Raw genomic sequence first — 7,369 nt, 5'->3', positions numbered from 1 at the left:
AAAATACATAGCAATAATGACAATGACAAGAATAGTAGAAGAGATGGAAAACAGAGGAAAGACAGGACGAGGAATAAAAGTGAAATCAACAACCAATACTGGAGGGAAAATATTATGGGTTTGTTTACAGTTATAGTGCTGTAAATTAGGACTGATTCCATTGTAGTCCATAGTGTTATGCCAGTGTAAAATGGATCTCAGAGAACAATCTCCCCCAATAGGTGTTTATACTTTAGATACTTTTAATCCTGGTGCAATTATCCTTATATTTTATATATTCCTGCGTACTAGATAAAGGTGCTAGTTCTCAGTGAGGACTATCTTCATATCAAATTTCTGCAATTTTCATTGTAGCCCTTTTTGTTTGTTTTTTATTAAAATGTAGCTACCAGTCCACTCCCACAGAATGATAATAAGCAATAATCTCACCATTAGAGGAAAAATACATATTTCCTCTGTTTTTTGACTGCTGGCCCAATTTTCAAGCTTAAGTGAAATTACAGTGAGGTCATCCAGTTCTGCGTTTTGGCACTCAAAATGGAAATATGTGCCCAAATGCCTGTTTCAGGTTTCTAAATCTATAATGCACCCTCTAACATAGGCTGCCAGGTTTGAAAATTAAATTTCCCCACGAGTTATCCCCAAAGAGTGTGTGTTGTAATGATACGTTTTCTGATGTGCATGTTTGGTGCTCCAAATGTGTAATGTTTATGGGGCTTATGTGTTCCGCCCATTGATGGTCATTCCATATAAATCTGTTCTTCTCTTTCTATGTTACTTAATCATTTATAAAACTATAGTTAAGAGACAAGATTAGGTTTATTATATTATTGTATTATATGGTTATAATTAGAACAACTATGGGCATGGTAATTTAACAGATGCACAAGCAACTTTAATCCTGCCATTTTCTAACTTTTGAGTGCTTGACTTTGTAACTGGGTGGTAATGTTCTTTTAATATCGTGTTTTGTGTGTAATTTCCTAGTTTGTTTGTTTTTTAAAGCAAACTGAAAAAAAACTCAGAAATTCCATCTGTGGCATCATATCAACACACACATGGTTCATCAGCAGGGCTGGATCCTTTAGATCCACCGCACAGACCTCTGCTATTTGAGCTAGCAGAGTAGGACAACCTCCTATGGCTATCAGTTACTTGGTTAGTGCCAGTGGCAGTCATTCCCCCTCCCCCCAGCCCACAGCTTCTAGTCTCAGCCTGCCCTCCTCCATCACAGCATCTAGTTCAGGGGTCAGCAACCTTTTAGAAGCGGTGTGCCGAGTCTTCATTTATTCACTTTAATTTAAGGTTTCGCGTGCCGGTAATACATTTTAATGTTTTTTAGAAGGTCTCTCTCTACAAATCTATATATTATATAACTAAACTATTGTTGTATTGTAAAATAAACAAGGTTTTCAAAATGTTTAAGAAGCTTCATTTAAAATTAAATTAAAATGTTGATCTTACGCCGCCGGCCAGCTGAGCCTGCTGCTGGTCTGGGGTTCTGTTCACCTAAGCCGGCAGCGGGCTAAGCAGGGCCTGCGGCCGGGACCCCGGCTGGCATGGGTCCAGCAGCCAGAACCCCAGACTGGCAGCGGGCTGTGGGGGGCCGGCGGCCGGAACTCCAGACCAGCAGTGGGCTGAGCGGCTCAGCCCGCTGCCGCTCAGGGGTTCCATCCGCCAGCTCCTGCCAGCCGGGATCCTGGCTGCCGGACCTGCTCAGCCCGCTGCCGGTCTGGGGTCCCAGCCCTGCCCACATATAGTGGATACCTACCTTCTCCCTGGTTCTGGCCCATTCTCTTCCTCTCTCTGCACTGAGCTGAGAGTGGGAGTGCACTGAGCACAGGGTTGGGGGTGAAGGAGCAGGCTGGGGGTTGGGGTGTAGGGTCTGGCCAGGAGTAGAATGAGGGAGGGGGCTCAGGGTTGGGGCAGGAGGTTTGGGTGTGGAGCGCTTACCTGGGCAGCTCCCATTTGGTGTGAGGGGTGCAGGTGGGAATGTGGGGGGTGCAAGAGTCAGGATGTGGGAGGTGCATGGGTTGTGGGGGGCTGGGTATTTGGGGGGGTGCAAGAGTTAGGGCAGAGGGCAGGGGGCATGTGAGGGGGGTACAGGTACAGAGCATGGGGCGTGGGAGGCCTGGGTATGTGTGGGGGTGCCAGAGTCAGGGCTGGGGTCGTGGGGGGTGAAGGAGTCAACCAGAGGGCTGGGTGTGTGTGAGGGGGGTACAGGGCTCAGGGCAGGGGCCTGAGGGGTGTGCTGGAGGGGATATGCCCCTATTCCATCCCTCCCCCTTCCCCAAGGCCCTGCCCCCACTTCTTCTCTGCCTGCGACAGAAGCAGCGAGCATGCTGACTCTGCTCCTTCCTGATCCCCTCCCTCACAAGGGCCATCAACTGATCGGCTGGCAGGGAGGGAGGGACGGAGAGCCGGAGGAGAGGCAGGAACCCAGAACACTACCAGAAGAGGCAGGGGAGCTGGCAGGACCCAGCTTCTGCCCCCTGCCCCCGCGGAAGGGGATGGTGGGGGGGGGTGGAGAAGAGCGGGCCAGGCCGGGCTGGGCAGGGCAGGATTTTTAATGGCACGCTGCTGCACGTGCCATTAAAAATCAGCTCGCGTGCTGTCTTTGGCACGCATGCCATAGGGGGGCATTGAGAGCACAGAAGAGACAGGTCCCTGCTTTCAGTTCCATTGCTCTACTCTGCACTGGTTAGGCCTCAACTGGAGTATTGTGTCCAGTTCTGGGCACCGCATTTCAAGAAAGATTTGGAGAGGGTCCAGAGAAGAGCAACAAGAATGATTAAAGGTCTTGAGAACATGACCTATCAAGGAAGGCTGAAAGAATTGGGTTTGTTTAGTTTGGAAAAGAGAAGAAGAAGAGGGGACATGATAGCAGTTTTCAGTTATCTAAAAGGGTGTCATAAGGAGGAGGTAGAAAACTTGTTCACCTTAGCCTCTAATGATAGAACAAGAAGCAATGGGCTTAAACTGCAGCAAGGGAGGTTTAGGTTGGACATTAGGAAAGTTCCTAACTGTCAGGGTGGTTAAACACTGGAATAAATTGCCTAGGGAGGTTGTGGAATCTCCATCTCTGGAGATATTTAAGAGTAGGTTAGATAAATGTCTATCAGGGATGGTCTAGACAATATTTGGTCCTGCCATGAGGGCAGGGGACTGGACTCGATGACCTCTCGAGTTCCCTTCCAGTCCTAGAATCTATGAATCTATGAATTGCCCAGCCCTACCCTGGCTAGGAGCAGCCATTACAGAGAAAGTCATTATCTGAAATGTCATGGGCTGGAGCATACTAAGTCATTCACAGGGATGCTGCATGCACAATCCATCACTTGCAGGAGCTGTGATGAATGGAACATGTAGTGGTGATGGTTCATGTATACAGTCTGGTCAACATTAGGAGCTGGGAGAGACTGGAGCATGCTCAGTGAGGATAGAATCTTCAGAAATTTTAGCTGTTAAACTCTAAGACATCTGAACATGGATTATAACTGGGTCAAATTTGAGCAGATTACATATCTGACACAAAGGTCACTCCCCTGCCAAATTCCGAGACTCTGTTCCAAAGTGTAGGGGCACTATAGCTTTTCAAAGGAAAGGTTGCCCGAATTCTTTAAAATGGGCAAAACAACATAGTGTTCCCTAGTGTCATTCTCAGAAACAGCCACTGCTTTGGCTGAAATTTAAAAAAAAAATTCAGCCTAAGGCAGACACCTGGAATGGAAAATGTCAGTTCATGTTTGGCAAAATTAAAAGCAATTGAAAACAGGGTCTAATAATGAGAAGTGGCAGGCAACCTTAACAGGCTGTGCTACCAACCCCACCTATAATCCTTTTGTAACCAATGGTAGTTTTTGCCATTTCAGTGAGAGCAAGAGCAGGGGATAGCACTTAAAGCAATATTATTAAACAAACACCAGTACCACATGTACCAAAATTCAGTCAATGTCCCTGTGGTATTATGCTAATTAAGACTATTTTGTTTTAGTACAATATTTGTAATACCGATCTGCCTGAAAATGCAGTTAGTATACCAGATCTGCTTATTTAAAGTTCACGCCAGTCTAGTGGTAGTGGTTTTGATCAGCCGTAGTGAAGCATTCTTTTTTAAAATCAATGGTTCAGATAAATAATACAGTATGTTCCTCATGAGCCAATATTCTTTTGTAAGCTTTTTCTTTTCTTTTTTTCTTTGGTTCCTACATTGTTTCTATGACAACTTGTCAAACCAGCCATGATTCTTTACACAGTAAACTCAGACAGCAAAAATCCAATCGTTCTTGCATCACAGAAGTCAAAAGCACCCAACAGACAGGTGATTTTTCTAGTGTCCACGCTGCTAGGTAATTCACTGCTTCCATACATGCAAGTTTTGATTCAAGCAGTAGCAGAAATTGCTATTTCTGGTATATAAGTTCCCAATGATGCTTTTGTGTAAGAAACTCAAAATGATGAGACAATCTGAGATTGTGGGAGTAACCTGAGGGTAGACTTCAAAAAGTATATTCTATGGTATATCCTCAAGAGTGACTAATCCTACAAAACTGCATATGTTACATATAGATGGCTTTCTTTCAGGGAGTAGCAGGGTTGTTTCTGGTACCTATAGAACTTAACGAGCTGGTCAACATTTCTGAATAGTCATTCTTTATTATTCTTGTGTCTTGATAGGTATTCTAATTAAATTTTACTCGTAACTGAGCTAGATTTTACAGGTCAAATTTCCTTGCTTAAGTATGTTTCCAAACATGGGCAGTCGTAAACATAATCTTTACCTTTTATAATCCAAATTAGATTAAACTAAATTTTAGCCACCAGATATCATATGGGACACCTGCCAGCAACTGACAAATGGTAGCCAGTGTGATCTTTGTCATGCTGGAAAGAAGACTTCATTCTGTTCTACATGCCAATATATTTCTGTTTTGATATGTGTTAGTGTCATCCCAACGTATGTTCTCCCAAGAAAACTGCATGTGGTTGAAAAAATATGCTAATAATTCTGCAATCAAATCCATTGTTTCCTCAGTGGAGTGAAGTCATGCTAGCATTTTGAAGCATTAGATTTCTATCTGAGCAACATATCATACAGGAACTGCCAATATTACTGACAAACGCACCAGCTAAATAAAACAAAAAAATATAGGGAACATAAGTAAAATCTAATAAACATGGAGTCTCATCGTGAAACAGATGGCTACCTAAAGGTCTTCTACATTTATATTGTTAGAGTGAACAAAATCCTGGAAAAATTGTGGCCTTTTTGCAGATTATTCATGATGTTGACTAATATTTGCTGGTTAGCATATATATATATATATAATATTAATTAATATGCATTAACCACACCATATACATTGCATTAAGCACCAAAAACATTAAGCACAAATATTGTAACAGTAAGATAGCCTAAACTGGCCTATACCATAATCCTCTTCACTTATGCTAAGTGTCCCATGATTCCTTACATTTAAGCATTTAGCATTAGTAGATAGAAAACTTGTCAAAATCAAAATACAATCATTCTGTGTCTTAGTACAAGCTTAGGGAAGTGCCTTCACAGACTAGTACCTGAAATGCTAGTATCTAAAACAAAGATAAGGAAGGAACAGAGCAACAAGATAGGGAACTGAGACAAACTGATTGGTTGGATTTTAGTGATGTGTAACTTGTAAAACCATCATATAAATAATACTAAAGTGTGGTCAAGTAATTGACTATACAATTTATCAACAATGAACAAAAATAAATAAATTGTTTGTTACAATGAGTACTTCTGCCTATGTTTGCTTATCAGATAACTCCATATGTCCTACTCTCTTTTCACTCTTAAGAAACATCTGCTTGAGTCTATTTTCCAGGAAAGGAACTGAGGGGCATTTGAGTCTGGGTGCCTGAATGTATTCTTGGTCCAGATGTTTGGATGCACTAGGGAGCACGTGCAGAGCCCCAACAGACACCGATAGTCAGAGGGGCCCAAATTTACTCACTGGGGAATGAGTCATCTCAGAAGTATGTCTCCATACAGAGAGACAGTCTCCTTGAAGAACAACAGGTACCCGAGAAGTAAGCTTCTTGGCCTACGATCATACCACCATACCATGATTCCTCCTTTAATGGGCACTGCTTTCACAAGATATATCAATTTCACATAATATTCTTTGCCTCTTATCATATGAGATGTTTGAGGACCTGAACAAGCTACAATTTAGATTGTAATTTGATATTTATTCATATATAAAGAAAATAGCAAACACAAGCTACTGCTGTTCAGAAACGTTATAGAGCAAATGATGATTTTTGCCCAACTTTATTCCAGTCGTTTTGTATCTTTGATGTAGTGCAGTGGGTCAAAATATGCACCGTGCACATTTTGTTTTGTTTGAGACATGTATTTGGAATTAACTTAGACAAGGTGCATTACCCTTGAATTATTTTTGTGAGCTAAAGCAAAGCAGCTGCTGGAGGAATGTGATTATCTTGATAATGTTTGTGAAGCAGATGTGAATGCAAACAGTAGAATAAAGCACACTCCTATATTATTAATGTTGCTGCCAGCAGGTTGACAATTCATTGCTTCTCAGCTACCATCTTACTTAACTTAGTGAATAAATATGCAAATAAATATAGTTTGGAGGGTTTAATACCTGTATATCTACCCAAAATAGATTTCCCATTGGAACTTTAAACCAGTGGCAAGCTTCATTTCCCTAAAGAACCATGTCTTGACAGAAGAGGATCAAAAATCATATTTCTATTCGCCCCTCTTTCACTCTCAATACTTGGATTTATTTTTCCAAAATGCAAAATATTTTAAAAACCACAAGGCCATACCCTAGCTGCTGCATATACTGGATTCTGCCTCCTGAAAGAAGTCAGAGACATGAGGTAAGTCCTTCATAACTTTACTCACTGTTAAGCACAGAGGGAATAAAAGATGTGATATTCCAGATCTTGAACCATAGGCCTGGGAATCCCCAGACTGCTGCTGGATCCTGGCCTCCACCCAATGTTTGGTGAAACCTGGTAGGCCAAGAAACTAGTAGGACTATAGCTTCAGCCAAGGCACACGTATGAGAACCCTGATTGGAGGATCACCCAGCTCCGCTAGTTGTTCCAATCACACTGTGTAAGCTAGAAGGAGGCACAGGAAGTTTGTCTGAGCAACAGGGTGATTTCCTATTGTGGCTGCATTGGGCCCTGCTAGTGCCTGACTACTGCACCCAACCCTGTTCCTGATTCCTACTCTGCTCCTGCCTCCTGCCTTACCCCACCTTTGCTCCTGTTCCCACCATGCTCCTGCTCCATGCTTGATCCTTGCCTGTCCTGCTGCCCTTACTCCTTGCCTCCAATCATCAGTTAT

The sequence above is a fragment of the Malaclemys terrapin genome, chromosome 11, assembly GCF_027887155.1.
Source record: "Malaclemys terrapin pileata isolate rMalTer1 chromosome 11, rMalTer1.hap1, whole genome shotgun sequence".
In the NCBI taxonomy this organism is placed as follows: Eukaryota; Metazoa; Chordata; order Testudines; family Emydidae; genus Malaclemys; species Malaclemys terrapin.
This window is presented reverse-complemented; position numbering follows the sequence as displayed.